The 18,072-nt window shown below is 38.0% G+C and overlaps 1 protein-coding gene across 3 annotated transcripts in view; it reads right to left on the bottom strand.

Moving 5' to 3' along the window:
• The window catches only part of MLIP (muscular LMNA interacting protein), a 114,056-nt gene that overhangs the window by 69,937 nt on the left and 26,047 nt on the right, over positions 1-18,072 (bottom strand). The window contains exon 1 of one of the 3 annotated variants that reach the window (XM_075049311.1): positions 7,350-7,503. The exons of the other annotated variants lie outside the window; for them this stretch is intronic. The gene's annotated coding sequence lies outside the window, so the exon portion shown is untranslated. Of the gene's footprint in view, positions 1-7,349; positions 7,504-18,072 lie in introns of those variants that run through there. 3 annotated transcript variants of the gene reach the window in all.

Raw genomic sequence — 18,072 nt, 5'->3', positions numbered from 1 at the left:
TTGACAAACACATATAAAGATGTGCAAGCTAGAGTATTTTTTCAGGTGGAAGATGCCATTAAAGCGTGGCATTCCTTATATTCCCCTAGTATATTTTAGTTTTCCTAGAGTTGGGAAAGTATAAACCAGCAAATAGAATTACTGCATTTCAGAAAGTTTTAAGTTGCCAGATACTGCGTGAGGCAGTGTGCGGGAATGCTCTCCTCTTAGATTCACTCATAGCAAGTGGGAAACAGGAACTTCTAGCAGGTAAAACTGGTCATGCGATCTAGGCTGCACCACAGAAACCTAGACAATGAGCAAATATCACAAGACTGGTCAGAAAACGCAAACATTTCTGCTGGTGAAATCAAAAGAGAAAAAATTCTTGCTTAAAAACATCTTGTAACTGGTTGCTTTTAATTACAGATTTAAAAAAAATAAGTAAATATACTCTGACGTTTTAAAATTTAAATTGGACAACGTGAAGCAGAAGGAACCTTTACATAGTTTTCTTTTTTTTTTTAAGGCAGAGAAAGGATTTTTGCACCTTTTTTCATATACTCATCGCATTTACTATATCTCACTGGCTGATGTTTCTATTCTTGAAGAACTGAAAGAAATGAACAGGTTGGACTGTCAGCATTTAATTACATCTATTAATAGCCACTCTGACATGTGGAGGTAAATAATAGAGAAATAACCTTAAAATTCAAATATATATGAATATATATACGAAACCTTCTTGCAGATTATCATATTTTCTTCACAACCAGTAGTAACAGCAGAAGTTATTCAATACCATACATTCCCTGCTGCTGTAATTTGCTTGAATCAGTGGAGTTACGGTTGCAGAAAAATACCATATGGATGTCTATTCAAGTTAATGTTAATGAATTCTGGTTTATATTATATAATCAACTTTATGCACAATGAAATAATTGATTGTTTTTAATTGTATCCTTTCATGTTACTTAGCTCTTTGAAGTATATAAATTATAAAATTTAATATAAATAACCTTTGAATATCCATTGGGGGCTATAGACTGCTGCATAATACATTGCAGAATAGCTTCAAAAGGAGAAACTTATTCTAGATGACTTCCATGACTTCCTATGTCATCAATTTACAAACAGGTTTGTTGCATAATTAATACCATCAATTTACAACTGCCTCAGGGATAGTAACTTAAATTATATTAATTATTGTTTTCATTACCACAGCTTCTACAGTCCTTAATAGTAGAGCACATTTTTATTGTCTTGGTTACCTTATGAAGACAAATGAACACTTCCATTTAATGTCTCTCATTCTCTATACGCATTCAGCATACTGCCTATTTTGTGATTTAAATTGAGGTCCCATTGTCAGTGATTGCTTCCCAGGATTTCCTTCTGGAATACAGATTGCTAAAGTGAAATTGAATATGCTGGTTCACATTACCATTTCTTCCACTGATTTGCTAATGTAAGTCATTTTGCTAATAAAATGACACCCTGAGAAAACCTCACTCTTAAATATCAAGTACTTCCTTTTGAGGCTGTTAATTTATTTGTTTATAGGACCGAAAAGGAAATACATATATATATATAAAAATAGTAGCAAAATAACAAGCGTGTGCATCATGACATAAAGCCATGTTGACTGAAGCGCTGTTTTGGTCAGAGCATAAATTCACATGCCCACAATTCCTGAGTGATAAATATAGCTCTAACACACAGCGAGAGGACAGCCAGCACTGCTCGCCCAGCCAGGGAGAGGGGCCATCTGAAAACACGCGCCGGGTTGTGTAACCTCTCTTTAAACTCCTTTTCTGTGTTCGGACTAAAGTCAAACCACAAAGAGACATTGTCTCCTCCTGAAGACAGAGAAAAAGGCTAGTCTGCTGCAGGTGAAATTAGCAGTTAGTGAGATGTAAGAATCTTCAGCATATCTTCGCATCCTGACTTATTCTAGCTATCACAGTAACCTAATATGGATTAGCTGATTATTGTGTAATGTGAGCTCTGGCTTATCTAAAACCTCTTACAAACAGCAGCAGATGATCAACTGAACACCAACTTTATATCTGTGAAACTTCTGGGGAAAAAGCTAAATCCAATCCAAAAGTCCAGGATGAAATTACAGCCCAGCTGACGCGTGTGCCAAAATTCCCACCGACAGCTGTGGCCCAGGAACTTCCCCAAGCCCTGTGACGTGCCCATTGTATCACCTTCAGCAAATCACTTTTGCTTCTTTCAATACAGCAGCACACACTAAAACACACACATAGACAAATCTCTTTTGAAAATCAATGTGTGTAAAGCACTAGAAAGAGCAAATGAATAATAGTATAAATTTGTAATCTATTATTCAAAATGCAAGAGCTCATTCAGCTGAAGTGTTTCTTTTCAACAATAATTCTAATTAGCTCTTCAGGCCAGCAGACTTTATACAACTGTAATTGCTCTTTCATACTGGTCTATGCATATGCAGCTAAGCATAGTGAAAACTAAGTAAAGATAACCTTTAATTTCCTCCTTTGCAAAGGGGGAGTAAAGTACCTTGCCTGTTATATTTAATCGATTTAATTAAATGCAGTTTGACTAGATGGTCATAAAACATTAGACCCAATGGTGACCTGGGTCTCTAAATCATATTTTAGGATCACTGACATCCTTTAAGCTCTTATTTGGTCCAGTCTCCTAAGCCTCCTAGGAAGCAAGATCTTCCAAGCTAAAAACACCTCTATTGTAAGAACCCAAGCTGCTGTAGGTAGTCCATCACCCATGCACAAACCTGCAGCCAGGCGATCCCACACCCAGACTGCCTCCAGCTACTCCCTCAGCAGGTAATCACCATTTCCTTCTGTCTGTCCTGCTTTCATTTTACTGTGTGGATCCATCAGAAATGACCCAGAAATACCGATGCTGATTTTGCACAGGTTTTGTTTGTAGTATGGCCAGGTTTGCCATCTGGCCTTGCATAGAAGGCAGTCAAGGACTGGCAAAAGTAGACTGAAAAAGTTTGAAGGCTGATTGCAAAAGAAAATTAAAAAAAAAAAACAGAAACAAACTGGTGCTGTCTAGCATGCACACGGACCGCTTGTCAAATACGTTAGTGGTCAGAAGACTCCCTTCAGACCAAGTCCAGTGCCTGTAGCTACATAAAATATCTGCACCTAAACTTAGGTCCTTAGAAGGTCATAGGATTTACAAGTTTGTATGTAGAGTATCCATACTAGTGTATACACAGAGACATTCACACACACTGATATATGTAATATATGCTTATACAATGTTATGATACTTCTGCCCAACAAAAAGGCTGCAGACTGCTTAGTCACATTAATATAACAACCGTGAGGCACAAAAGATCCCAGTTTTCCGGTCCTTTTTTGAACAACTCCATCTCAATTATTCAGTGAGAAATTGAAATTTAACCTGTATTCTTTTTCCTGTAAATGTTTCTTGCAATTTCAGCCCTGCAAGAGAGTCCCAGAATGCTGCTGTCATACTCACAGCAGTCTTGGAGCACAGACTCATTAATGTGGATGATATAATTCCCCTCATTTTCTTTTCCCAAAAGCTGCACCTATCAGTAAGCAGGCGTAATTTTCAAATCAAGCACTGGGAATGGAAATAAATCCCTTCTTACATCTGTCAGAGCTGAGAGATCAGTCTTGTGGGATGACGCTAGCAAGGAACTTCAATTTTACAGTAACGCGCATCAGCCATTTGCCATTCGGTTTCTCGAGATAGTCTGAGGGGTTGAGGGATTTCAGCCAGACCAGCTCCCTCCCCACGGAGCCGAGGCTCATACGTGGTGAGGTTTCACCACCCCACCAGTGAGCACTGCCAGTCCTGCCCTCAGCACCACGGGAGCGTCAAACCCACGTGGTGCTGCCACCACAGATGAGCACCTCCACCGTTCTCCTTTCAAAGATGCATTGCAAAGCAAGTTTGGTAGCACACCAGCGGTATTGTTGCAAGCAAGACATTTCGGGGGCAGAGGGTGCCCAGTGTCCCATCTGTGCCTACACGTATCCTTGCATGTGTCTTCTAACGGACCATTATTTTTGTACAGTGAACCAACTATTGAGTGACTCCAGAAAAAGGAGATATATATATATGTGCTAATAAAACTATGTCATGTTATCAGGAAACCATAGCTTGAAGGCTGTCGGAGAAAACCAGCTGATTTTAACAGATGCCTCCAAAAGTACAAGCACAAGATAATAGCAGAGGCCTTGAAAATGTAAGTATAGGATAGAGGCCCTAGGGCTACAAGCACAAATCACCCATTATTAGTCACTACAGGAACGCAACCTTGTGTGCTGGTATTAAGGATAACAGACGAAGCAAAGAACCAGTATCCAGCATATGTAAAACATATCAAACACCATAGAATTTGGATATAACAGAATTTGTTGGTCAATGAAGAAAGAACAAGTAAATGAACTGTTAGCAAACATAGAAATACAACTTCAAGTGTGCTAAAAGTGCAGGGGAAGTAAGCCACACCATCATCATACACCTCCCTGCAAAGAACTGGAGATGCTGGCAGCTTCCATAACAATGCATAGAAAAAAAGAAGTGGTAGAAATGTGAAAGTTTGTTTAGGTCAGTTTTAACCATATAATTATTGAGAATGAGCTGTAATAATTGCACCATTTGGACTTTAAGTGTGAGTATCACTGTAGCTGGACTAGTAATCATCATATGAGCCCCATGTACACGTGAATTTATGTGTATTTATTTGTGTGAACAGTACAATGAGGAGGTGTTAAGAGAAAACAGTAGATCGAAGAGAGGGTAAGTATGAGAGGTACTGCATAGAAGTCTTTTCTAAACTGATAAACTCAGGAGATGAGTGGTCCAGCTGAATACACAAGAAATTCAGAATACCAAGAGTCAGCCCAATCTGCTGAAGGCCACCAGGACATGCTGGCATCAGCAGTGAACAAGTTGAACCCCATCCAAGAAGGCCACAGCTGCTCTACATGGACAAAGGCTGCAGGATTATACAAACAAAGGAACGAGAGGCCCCTAACACAGCTTTCTGACCACTCACCTAGAAGCCACAGGCATAGCAGTAGAACCTTCTGCTTCTGGTTGTCCTCCCAGCTGTGGCTCCAGCTGGGTACATGTGAGTTAGTGCATGAGTGTACGAAAGACCTGAATGAGTAACTAAATGCACCGTGTGAATAGTTATCCGCCGTTAATGACAACAGCCTCATTCTATTAATGATAATAGCTTAGCCAATAAAAAATGTTGTGATAAATACTGGTTTTGATGAGTGCCTGCTCCAGCTTGACCCCCTGTCAGGGAAAAAGGAACTAACAACATTATAACTCTGTGATTAGAATGCTAATACTTCAATTAGATTAACTACGAATTTTTTGCGTCTCTTTTTGTGTTTCTCTAGCTCGCATGAGTTCCACAAGATGTCTGGTCTTTCACCACACCCTGGAGACTTGGTAGTGATTTGGGTGCAGCAGATGAGATTGAGCATTTCCCACTTGTGCAACTTTTCTACTCACATTTGAAGAACTGCCTTCCCGCTTTGTTCGCACGCAGCTGAAGGAGGACTGGTACAGCCTCACGTTAGCAGCTGAGTTATGCTTTGAACAGCTCGACATCAGCAGTTGTATGTGAAATCCCTCACGGGCTCCGATGAAGATGTGCTGGATGTCAGGGCTGTCAATGCTTCACTGCAAACCTGCTGTTACCAAGAGCCCTTTAGCAGTATTTCAGCGTATGCACCAGCACTGGCAATGTCTCTGTGTTTGCCCAGGTATAACTCTATCCAAAACACTTCAACACAGAGCGCGAACACCCCTATCATCCACGTCTGACAGCAAGAAATGCATAACCATGGCCCTTTATACCATGGTCACCTGGTATTGTAGCACTTACTCTAAAAATATTCTCCTCAAACCTGAAGGACCACAGGTTCAGGCTCAAATTCATTCTCACTTTCAGCGAAGAAAACCAGGGGTTTTTTCAGTTTCAAACACCAGGAGGTCTCTCCCTACCCAGAGACTTCAGCTCCCTATGGGTGGCATGAATGTGCCCATTCTCTCTGCCCCAGGGTAATCACTCCTGTCATTACCTGCTGTCCCAAGATACAATCAGCTCCCACTGAAACACCCAAAAGCAGAGAGGTGCTGTTACTCACGTACATCCTGTAGGTACCATATGCATATGCTCTGCACTGGCAGCTGTCTTCTCATTCATTTTGACTCTTTCTGGTTCCCTAAAAGTTTCCTTTTCCTCTCTTTTCACTCTTTTATTACTTCTGTCTATTCTCAGCTAAACAATGTTAAAGGTACCTTTAATTTTTTATAGCTTTTTCAGGTTAGTTTTTAAAAAATATTTTCATTTTTTAAAACTGTAAAAAGTAAGGGGGTTTCAGTGTTAAAATATTTTGGCCGAGTTTTGTTTAATTGGAAAGTAACTTTTCATTTTAAAATAATTGATCCGACAGGGGGGAAAAAAGGTTGATGTGATTTGCTTTTGGCAGCACAGATTCTGTCAAATTGTCTCCTATGTTTGGACTCTTCCATTATTATTATTAGTAGTAGTAGTAGTATTAACTGTTGGTTTTATTTCTTTGAAATCTCTGAAGTATGACATTTTCAATAGATACCTCGTTTTCCAAACTGCTACATCTTGTGTCTGGGCACTTGTCTTTCTAAGGAGCTATATTCCTGGAGCAGGGATCCAAAGCATATAAAGAAAGATATAGAGCTGTGCAGCTTAAATTTTCAAAGGCTATGCACCTGGCACCCCCATATCAATGCCAGATAATAGCACATCTTTCACATTTTAGAGGTATCTCACTACTTGATCATGACATACTCTCAAATATGATTTTTAAGATCCAAAAAGCCATCTGGTATCTGGATTTATCAGTTTTTTGATCAATCAGAAAAATATATTTAAAAAAAAATAAATTGCTTTCATAGATTTCATGAAGTGCAAATTAAAACCTTAGTCTTTATCCACTCTTATATGACCAGACTGAGGACTTCTAGTTTATGTGCTGTCATTTTTTTCTGCTGCCATTCCAGGAGACAGCAGTGAAAGTCTTGTAATACCAGCTAGCCCAGATCCCTCAGTTCCTTTCCATAAAGTAGAGAACAGAGTTCTCACTGATGGTACATTAGGGATACACAGAGTATTCTGGAAATATCAGATGCTAAATTTTCAGCTTTTTAATCAACCATAGGAGGAGGCAGTTGGTATTTTAATCATTAAAAATGGATTATTTCATCCTGTATAATCAGCAATAGGCTTCCCATCAGAAGCTGCCCCACCTTTTACATTCATCTGCGCAAGGGATTTAATGAACAATCAATACGAGCCCATCTACAAACTTTCTTACCTGTCCTCTGCTAATAAAACTCAGTGGGCTGATAATTCAGATGCCTCCTTCCCCAAGCTGCTGTCTGTGGTATGTAGAGCACAGTTGGGAGATAAGTAAAAAATGAACATAAAAAAGCAGTGAAGAAATGTGTGTGATAAAACCGAAGAAGAGGTCATATTTTCCCCTTCTCAGCAAGGATTTTCAGAGGTCCTTTTAATGAGCTATTTTCTGAGTAGGTCTGTGTGGGCCCAGAAGAATGCTGGCTACAAAGAGTAATTATTCTGGCACTCAGCTACTAATAAACAAAAAGGTAAAGCTGAATGGCTGTTGGCTTCTTCTGCATGTTCACAAGAGGGCAGGATGATAAACTTAGGATCTTGTTTTCTTCTCTGTGCTAATCATTAAAAAGCAGCTGTCTTTAAACATTTAACTTGAGCTTTCCCAGATGTCAAGAATATTGCATGTTTAACAGTGCCAGGGTCATTTTCATATGTCTTTATCTATTTGGAAGAATAGTTACACTTGTTCCAATTAAATAATTTTATTCCTATTTTTCCAACAAAAGCATTTGTGTGAAGAATTGTCATTTTACAAACTTGACTTTGTCTCATCAAAAAAAAAAACATTTAGAGTTTTGCGCTCTAGCATAATCATTCAGCTAAATACAGTCATGTACCATTCCTCAGATATTTTAGAGTGTAGGAGAAAGAATAGGAGTAGATTTTGCACAGCAGACTGTACATTTTGTACCAAGAACAAGCATAATTTCTTTAGCCAAGAAATCTGGACAGCCTGCAAACTGAAATCTATACTTCGCCTCAGGCTTCCTGTGCAGCCCTGAGTAAGCGCCTATAACCTTGTCTATACTAAAATAATCTGACAGTCCATGGGTAACTGCAACTTCTTAGCCATATATTCCCAGATATCCTACATCCACATGACATTATTTGACTAGTTTCAGTGAAGGTAACATGCGTAGTTAGTACACGCCAGCCTTAACTTAGGACAACTCTCACCTCTCTGGTTTCTCTACCTAGGGATGACATATGGCATCTATCAAAGCTTCCATTTGAGTCCAGCCAAGCAGCTCTTCCTAACTAGGACTGTCCCATTCAGATGGCCATCTTCACCTAAGTCAAGTTTTGGGGTTGCCCTGCAAGTCATATTTCTGCCAGAACAGAGATACAAGTGATGCTGTTTACTTTCAAAATCAGGTTTTCCTTCTTTCTAGCCTTATGCTCTTGGTCTTATATTTCAGTGTCAATTAACACATCTACTGACCAGTGATTCTTTCCTTTCTGTTTTTATGTTGTCCTTACTGATCTCTTATGACCTAGGTTTTTCTCAGTCCCTCTCCTCTCCATTTCCAGTTTGCAATCTACCTTTAAGTTATGGCAGAGTTTGCAACATCTAAAGCAGACTTCTAGAAAAGTGAGAAACATGGTGTATTTAGGCTTGGTTTCGTGACCAAGTATGCTACTACTGTCAGGCTTCTAAAGAAATCTTCCAAATTTAAGCAAACCCCTGTCAATGTTATAAAGAATACTTTAGACTTTCAGCTGAAAATGTGTAAATAACACTATAGATACTATGAACTAACCAAAAGAATCACAGTATTATAAAAAGGGCAGGTGACTTAATTTTAATCAACAAAAATCTGCATGTTGCCATTTACTTTCTACCAAGATTTGCTTCAGAACTTCCCAGTATAAGAATACAGGTGACAATGCAATGGAAAACACTTTTGCATGTAGTAACAAAGAATGTAGATTCAGTGCTTGATTCTGAAGCATTTGTACTTCCATGTTGCATCTTCATTCTAAGCAATTGGAAGAAGGCATGGGTGTAATAATCGTAGCTTTAGAATAAAGAAGCAATTGAGTTAGTTTATTGCCAGAACTACAATTTCAGAGATTTTATAAACATTTTTATCACCTTAAAATATTTCAAAGCCCATATTCCCTATAATACCCCAAAATAAACTCAGTCCAATCAAGGCTGACCCTGACAGTAATTCCAATATATTCCATATAGATCCTTAAACCACCTTCATCCCCAGGGAGAACTGGTTACCCTCAGGTTGTACATTAAGTGACATAACTAACATATGCCACATGGGATGTATTCTTTCTCTCCACCTGTCCAGTGATTTAGCATTTTGATAATTTTAAGTGTTCTTAAGTCAAGATTATCTTGTGCTATGGTTTTTATTAGTTAAAGACACATACCCTCTTCTTCAAACTATAAGTTTTAGATTCCAAAATTCTGTAGCCTTTCAAAGAGACCTTTGCTCCTTTTGCTTTAGCAGTAGATGACTCTGCAGTCTCCTAAGAGCAGAGCTGCCAGATTCAGGGATAACGTTGCTTGCTTACTGCAATGTTCTAAAATGTCTGGATTGAGGACAGTCCTTCAAGACTTCAGAAGAATTGCTGATTTTTTTTGTCACTTTGGACCATTTTTTTCTGAGAGTTACTTGAAATAAGTCAAATTTTACCTGAGAACTGAGTGAAAATGGATGCAATTTCTGAACTTGGTCTTAGCTTTGAAAAGGGAAGAAATATATCTTGGATGTCAATTAAACATTATTTCTGTCATTACTAGTAATAGAGCTGTACCATTTATCATTATGGTCCAGTTATAACAATGTACAATATTTCAAAAAAAGACTCAACTCTGAGTTAAAGTCAACTTCAAAACTCTGGAAAATAATATTATATATGCACAATTTGCTACCAACAGAGATTGCTTTCTATCTTTCATCCATCTCCTGAAAAATATATTTCAGGTAGAAATGAAAATTGCAATTCAAATTATATAAATGAGGAGGTTAATATGAAAGTTAAAAAACTTAAAGTGTTTCAGTTATCAGTTTGTGTTTTGAGATATTAGTCAAAGTTTTAATTTCCAAGAGCAGGGATCATTAAACCAGACATCAAATATATATCCTTCATTTAAATTCAAAAGGAAAGGCCCTATAACTCATGTATTATTTTTTCACCCAGTGTTTTGACAAGTTAGAAGATTTACAGATAATAAACAGGTTTGGACTTAATAAAACTCATTCTTATGTTTCAACAAATAACTCTTGCTAGGATTCCTTATCCCAGAGATTATATAAGTCCTATGCACACTATTAAGAAATCACAAGCATTTTTAATAAAACTCTCACATCTGTATGCACAAGGCATCATGCAATCTGCAAGCTTCATAATCAATGTCTTCTGAATAGCTTCACAGGTTTACATAATACAGAAGCATATGTAGTCTCAAACTAAAAAAATAAAAATTTCAAAAACCCTAAAACTGTAAGTCGTGCATTAAGAACATCTTAACTGCAATGCAGCGGCAATGCAAAGTAATCGTATTTATACACACGTCGTACTAAAGGTTCAGTTTATTTTAAAATTATCTTAACATAGTTTTTAAGAAAAGGACATTGCTGTGCTATTTCTGTCAAATTCTGTCTTACTCATGGTGTTAGATTTTATGTTCCTACTGACTATGGCTGTTTCTTCAGGAAAAAAGGTGATTAGGAGCTCAGTCTTGCCAACATTATCCAGCTGTGGTTTTGATTACAGCAGAGACTACGGGTCCACGGGAGAGCTCAGGCACTCAAGAAAAGCACAAGGCAGATGTACCCACAGGATCAGTCCTCTTCCGTGAAATGCCCGTTTTCTGACTTTTAAAGGAAGTGTAATAAATAACCTGCATTTTACCAAAAAAGTAGTTACCTCATGCAGTACATCTTACAGCACCAGTCCCTGATTTTGAATCTACCCTGCCTATTAGGTCTTGTTTGTTAACTAGCCAGAAGTTGGCATGGAGAAAAGAGTTTGAAAGTTAAGGAAATGAAACAAGTTATTTTTGGAAGTGACTCAAAAGCCCTCTTGTACCAAGTACTTTTGTTCCTCTGCTTCCCAGAAAAGATCCTTGTAGAAAATTACTGAACATACCAGTAGCTGGTAAAATTTCATTCATTTAAAAGGTTGCCTTTAATTTCAGTTAAGAAGACAAACTCTGTGTTTGCTGCATGTAGGATTGCCTTGGCTGACTCTATGTTGCCATTATACATAGGAAATCTCATCTCCTTTGCAGTTCTGAAGTGGACCAGGAATTTTTCATTTAAGTATTTTCTTCCACATAAAAAAGCCAGTTTGCTTGGACAAAATCCTTTAACAGAACATATTTGCTTTTACCCACTTTTCATCTGGAAGGTTCTTTGAATCCAGGATGGACTGATTAGTAGAAACACCAGGATGGAGAGACAGAAATGCTTTTGAATATGCCTCTCTGAAGGACAAAATGGAAACTTAGCCCACGTTTCCTACAGGGCTAGTGAATGCCCCAGCTATCAGGCTATTTTCGGATGTCTCTTTCTCAGATGTGTTCTTCAGCGTAAGCTTTGAAACATGTCTTCCTCCATTAGCATCAGAAAACAAATTGCCAAAGGTTGAAACTTTCCTTCAGAGAAAGTTTTTTCCTAGCCAGAAATGTCAAACCCAGTCATTGAACGTTATAACGGCGATATGACCTCCCAGGGTTGGGGAAGCAATCAGCAGAAAAATCCTGAAGCTAAGGCCTTGGGTGAAGAATTTGAGGAGCAAGGAAGGCGACTTTGAGAGGCAAAGGCACCCACCTTTTGCCAGCGAGCAGCCAAGACCCACTGCAGCACCTGAAGTTCACAAACAAGCCAGAAAGCTGCAGATGAAGGGTCTGGGCTCAAGGGTTGTCATCAGCCTTTATTCTTCTTCCAAAACAACGCATCTGAGGACACAGTCACAGATAGATGTGAAGTAATTGGCAGGCATTTTTGTTTGGCTTCTTACTAATGATGAACAAACACAGATTTAAGGCTGCACTGGCCCATAGCTGCTCTTGGCAGAAGTCAACTGCAAAAAAGGCTTCTACAGAGGATTTCTGCTACAAAAACAAAATCAGGTCTGCTTCAGAGCTCCTTATCTGCTGCATGTGGTACAAACTATTTCTCATTCATTACACTTTCCCTCTGGTTTACTAGAACCTCAAACATTCATTAGAGCATTCCGGCATGCTTTCTGTAGAAAGTGTGTGTGTGTCTGTCTGTCTGTCTGTGTCTGTTTGTAAAATGAAAGACAGGAGAATGCTACGTGGGTGGAGGCGAAGTGCCAAGAATTTGGGATTTGCTTTTGCAAATAGCTATGTCAGCAGACTATATACTTGTCCTGTTAAAATAAATTAGGCCTTGCTCACATGAAACTCTAGAGTTTTTTAATGGTTACCTGGGAAAAATTTAAATTTTGATCAAGTTTTTATGAAGTTTTTGAGATCATGTAAAAAAAAAAATAAAATGTGCTGTGCTACATTTGCACCTGCCTACTTAAAAATATACTTCATTCCATGAAGACTATTTAAAGGCACGGTCCCAGAAGAAGTATGCCATATCACATCGAAAGTTCAAATTCTAAATGATCAGCTTGTTTCAGATCTCATAATTACCTAAGTGGCACACTTCAGAAGTTGTTTTTTTCATCCATACTCAGCTTATCTCTCTTGGAGCATGTGCATGATTGTGAGTCTATTTTAAAAGGTTATTATCTGTCAGTGGAGGTAACAGATAGTGAACCAACCATCTATAGGCTGTTAGCATCTGCAACTGCAAAACAAAAAAATGACTGTGAAGAAAATGGGTTCATTTAAATTAGCCTACCATTGCTTCTTCCCTGGGCAACATGAGAATGTGTCTCCACTAACGACGGATAACTCATTTGAATGTGTTAATCAAGCATTTGCAATCATATGACCTCTCATATCTCATAAAACAAGCCTGAAACATCACAAAAAACTCTTTTGCAGGATTTCTTAGTCAGCAGTGTTGAATTCTGCATCACTTCTAATATATTTAGGGGGTTTTTGCTGTTTCTCACCACTTTGAAACAACTAGTATACAAATACACACTTAGAAAGTATATTCTGGGTAAGAATTTTTATATACTGTATCCCTCATAGCAACTGATTGGTAAGATAAACCCTCTGTTAAGGCTTCGCATTTCTTCTCTATTCAGACTGAGTTCACACTTTCGCAGCACCCACACAAAGTATATCCGAACCAATAAATGCTATCTCTATCATTTAAAAAAAAAAAAAAAGGTACAAAAATAAATATCAGATTATTGCCTTCTGAAGGAGATGTTAAGGGCAATGCTAACAAGTGAACTGAAGCAATATACAATAATCGTACTCCTGTCAAGGAATATGTCATGAAGAAGTCAATGTGATATGTATGTCAATGCATGCCAAATTTATTATAACATCAAATCAGAGTCCTAGGTCAATGTTTTGCATAGTTGATGATAAAAGTGACACTGGTAATTGCAGTATCACTTATCAAGATGCATTAATGTCAGCTTGCTTCTGTCACTGTCAACAGCTAAAATGTATAGCGATAATGCACTACATATGCTACCCACCTTTCTCTGCCAACATCAACCTAACATGTCAAATCTTTCTAGAAAACACTAATCAACATGCTTTGCTAGAGACAGCTGAGATACCAAGGCTATCTAACTTAAGAAGTTGATGAATAAATGATAAACCTTCAAGCATTACAAGCAAACCAAGATTCTTCCAAACGTAGCTATTAGAAAGGACTGACAATAGTTGCAGTTGGACATTCAAATAATTTTTATGTTAGGAAAATACCTCAGCTTCATAGTACCACATATAGCACCTATTAATATGATAGTGGCAGTATAATAGAAATATTTGATTATCTACACAAGACCATGAAATCATTTTACAGATTTACTCCCAGCGAGGATTTTATAAGAGGTAAAGAACCTCAGCAGAAGAATGCAAGAAAGAGACATGTTGCATTTTTCATTGTTGGTAAAGGAGACAAAAAGAACCTTCTGTACCATCACTCTAGCCTAACTATTGTTTTCCCACTGTGACAGCCTTCATGAAATAAAAATAAAAATAAAAATACTCCTAAAAAAACTTCATATGAATGACAGCAGTTTTTCTGTGCCTGAGTATCACTTCCAGGAAAGACTAGTCCCTAAACCTCTAACAACTTGGATGTAGTCCTTGGTACCTCATCTCTACTTAAACGAGCTCCAGTGAACATTGCCTACGGTGATGGTGGCGGATGCTCACATCATGGTCACTAACCAGCACGTTCATGTGTCACTCAGACGGAAGGGTGCCAACGTAGCGATGTATCTGTCCAAATCGGTGAATGAGTTCTGAGGTGGGCAGAGGTGGGATGGAAATACTGGGACCAGAGGTGCCTCTGAGATTTTCGCTATTGATTTCAGTGAAGAAAGAATGTGTCCTCAAAGTTTGTCCAAAGTACTTTAATGAAAATGTTTATGCAAGGTCAAATGGATATCTTTTGTTCTTGCTTTCTCTAATGAGACAAGAAAGCACAGGGTGGACTTGGGTTGTGTTCTGTCATATGATTTCTCTCTATTTATGTACTAATTTTCCTTTAACTATGAAATTATTGTAGTGGGATCTTCTAATGGAAACCTAGTCAAATCCTGGGCAAGATCCTCCCAAATCATGAGACAGGAGACTACACTGTAAACAAGGCTAGATATTATTACTGTGCAACACTCAGAACTAAATGTAAAATATACATTATAGCTTACTCATTACATGAACCTCCAGAAAAATAATCTTTTTTATTATTATTTTTTTTTTTTTTTACATTAATATCTGTCTCCTTAAGCAAGACACGTGACAGGTGCTAAAAGATTTGAAGAATTACTGATAAAGGTGTTAACAATATTATTACTTTAAGAAGCTGGTGCTTTCAAGAGTTTAAATGCAGTCAACTTGCAAGATATTTTCTCCGTGCTGTCCAAAATCAGGAGCAGCACATCTTGTTGTGACTGGAAGTGCACCATAAATATTATAGATGGTCAGAAGTAATGTATTAATTTGTCAGATTCCAAAATGGCTGCTTAACCACTAAAAAAATAACTTTCTAAGTTTGTATGAATAAATTACATCAGTAGCCTTTGTACTAAGTTCCATCTAAGACCAGGTTTTACATTTACAGTGATTAGCATAAGGTTAATCTCCATCAGTCAACTGCAACTGCAATAAAATACACTGAGAGCCCTTGAGCTTACTGTATGCAATACTGCAAAAGTAATTACATTTTTCTGCCTGTTATGGAAGTGAGGTTTTTTGATGACAGTCAGCCAAGTTCATTCCTAGTGATACAGAATACCAATGGTATAAAGGCAATAGCCTCAGGGATCTGTCTATCCATTACATCCAAACAGAATCAATTTCATGTTTATATATAAATGTAAATATGTATAAATATTACAGCACCTTGTTGAACCTCAATTCTCGAAAAGCATTTCCAGAAAACATGCTTAATCCATGCAATAAATACCGTAATGAAACAAAACTTTAAATTAAACCAAATAGCCTCAAAACTGACAAATGACATGACACTGAGAAAAGGAAATGCTAATCATACTGTACTCTTTGATTCAGTCCCCATGATTTGTAGGCAAATCCCAAACTACACATCAAACATGATGCAGAAAGAAAGTAGCAAATTACTTTCTAACCACAAAATCACCATAATATTAACTCCTTTGGGATGGATAATCACAAAAATAAAACAAAACTTTGTTCATCAGCACAAATCACTGAGAATATCTGATGAAGTCTGGGTTAAGCTAGTGATCACCTTTACCCAGTGATCATGTAGCAGTCAACTTCAGCCTTTTTATCGTCTATGTTATGTGTTGATATATAGTCTCATATAAAACACTATGTACCATATTGCACTATTCCTGCAGAATACTCTGTTGCAGAGCAGCAATTTAGGACCCTATAAAATATTGCAAGCCCCTTCCTTTTTCTTTAAAGCTGTCTAGATATATTGGCAGTAGTAAGCAAAAAAAAAATAAATCTGACACCACTTGTCCTGGGAGAAAGCATTAAAATAATGATGGGACAAAGTTTATAAGAGCTAAAATTGTGCAGTTGGATAGAATGATTCCTATGGCTTCAGGAAGGCATAAAAATCCAAAGTATCTGAGGAGGAATTCATGAAAGAGGTAACTCTCACCTGAAGGAGGATTAAGAGACTGTGGGCTGCTTCTTCAGCTGGTGTGAACTGGCACCACTCTTTGTATCTCCCTGTGGCTTCACTAGTCCACACCACAGAACCAGTGGGGAAAAAAAATGGAGCAGGAAAATGTTTCAGGAAGGTATTTCATCTGGGTATCAGGAAACATTTCCCAGTGCCATCTATCACTCCGTGAAATAATTCCCCAGGACAGTAGTACAAATTCTGTGCCAAACTTCAGAGATTGGGTTTTTAGTAACACAGAAAAGTAGGTAAGGCTCAAAAGGATATTTCCTATCTCAAATATTCATGAATCTATAGTAATGACTATTTATTTCTTACAATGTTTTCCTTTAGCATATACCCCATTTCTAAATATCTTCCTAAATCTTATTTAGCATCCAATTAATATTGTCCATAAGCTATTTATAACTTTTGATGCAACAACTATTCGGAATGCTCAAGTATTCTATCTATTACACCAGAGACGAGACTGGCAATATAGAGGTAGTTACACTACTAAACATTGAGGCAGGTGTATAATAAAGACAGTTCTTTTTCCTTTTAAAACAAGCTTTCTGAATAAAGTCTGCCTGAAGAAGCTTAAGCCCATGTATTCCCCAACCACAAGGCAAGAGGCTGTTCTTGCAAGAGATAATGCTCATTCCCTCTTCTATTACAGCTGCTTTATATTCAGAAAATATTCAGCATTTATGATTGCTTTTTGTCCGCTGACTGTTAGGACACATTCTTAATACAGGGTGAGATTTGGGTTTGGGAATGCATCTTAAGGTTGGTTTAAATAAATTATTCAAAGACTGGGTGTCCAGGATGCTGAAGGCCCTCTCCCCCAGCACCCCCTAGTAGGAGATCCTCTAGAATGGGCCAAAGACTTTTCTTTTCCCTTTGTATTGAACAGAAATGGCCACCCTGTGCAACTCCGTTCTCTGAGGTGGGCCTAGATCAAACCCATAGGATCAGATGACTTGTGAAAAATAACTCCTGCTTTCTGCATTTGTGATGGGGCTACAGTTTCAGCCAGGCACCAAAATACTCAGAGTATACTGTAAAACAGTCATTGAAGCTGAAATTGATGTGCTTGGGAAATTTTAATATGAAAGAGCCTTGAATGCCCTTATGTTGGTAGTTGCCCATGACTTGAAGGAAAGTAATAATGCACTTTTCCAGAATTTTGACTGAGATATTTAAATTCTGTCTCAATCTTACTCTGGATGTGAAAGGCTTTTCAGCTCATGTCCCCAAGTAGGAGACTCTTCCTTGCCTTGCACTGCAGTAAGCTAGCTTGCAACTATGGTCAGTAAGAGCCATTTACTTTTTTTGTCTTTTGCCATCTCTACTTAAAGCATTTTGGTATAAATCTAGAAAACAATGGGAAGAGACCAGATTTGTTTGAGCCTAAACAGACTATAAATAATCTACATGCCAAAATATTACAAGGACTGCTTTGATACATTGCCAATAAATTATCCTAATTTTATAGGATCTTCAGAACAGGGTGTTTGGGGTTGGGGAGAAGAGAAACCTGACCCTGACAGCCAGCCAGTCAATGAACATATGGTGCTCTGCTGTGACAGCATCAACCACTTCTGCCCACTGGTGTAGAATGGGCCCTGGAGATGCTCAGTACCTCCTGCCATTTAGAAA

The sequence above is a fragment of the Buteo buteo genome, chromosome 17, assembly GCF_964188355.1.
Source record: "Buteo buteo chromosome 17, bButBut1.hap1.1, whole genome shotgun sequence".
NCBI classification, from domain to species: domain Eukaryota; kingdom Metazoa; phylum Chordata; class Aves; order Accipitriformes; family Accipitridae; genus Buteo; species Buteo buteo.
Note: the sequence above shows the minus strand (reverse complement) of the source record. Positions and strands in the feature narration are given on the sequence as shown.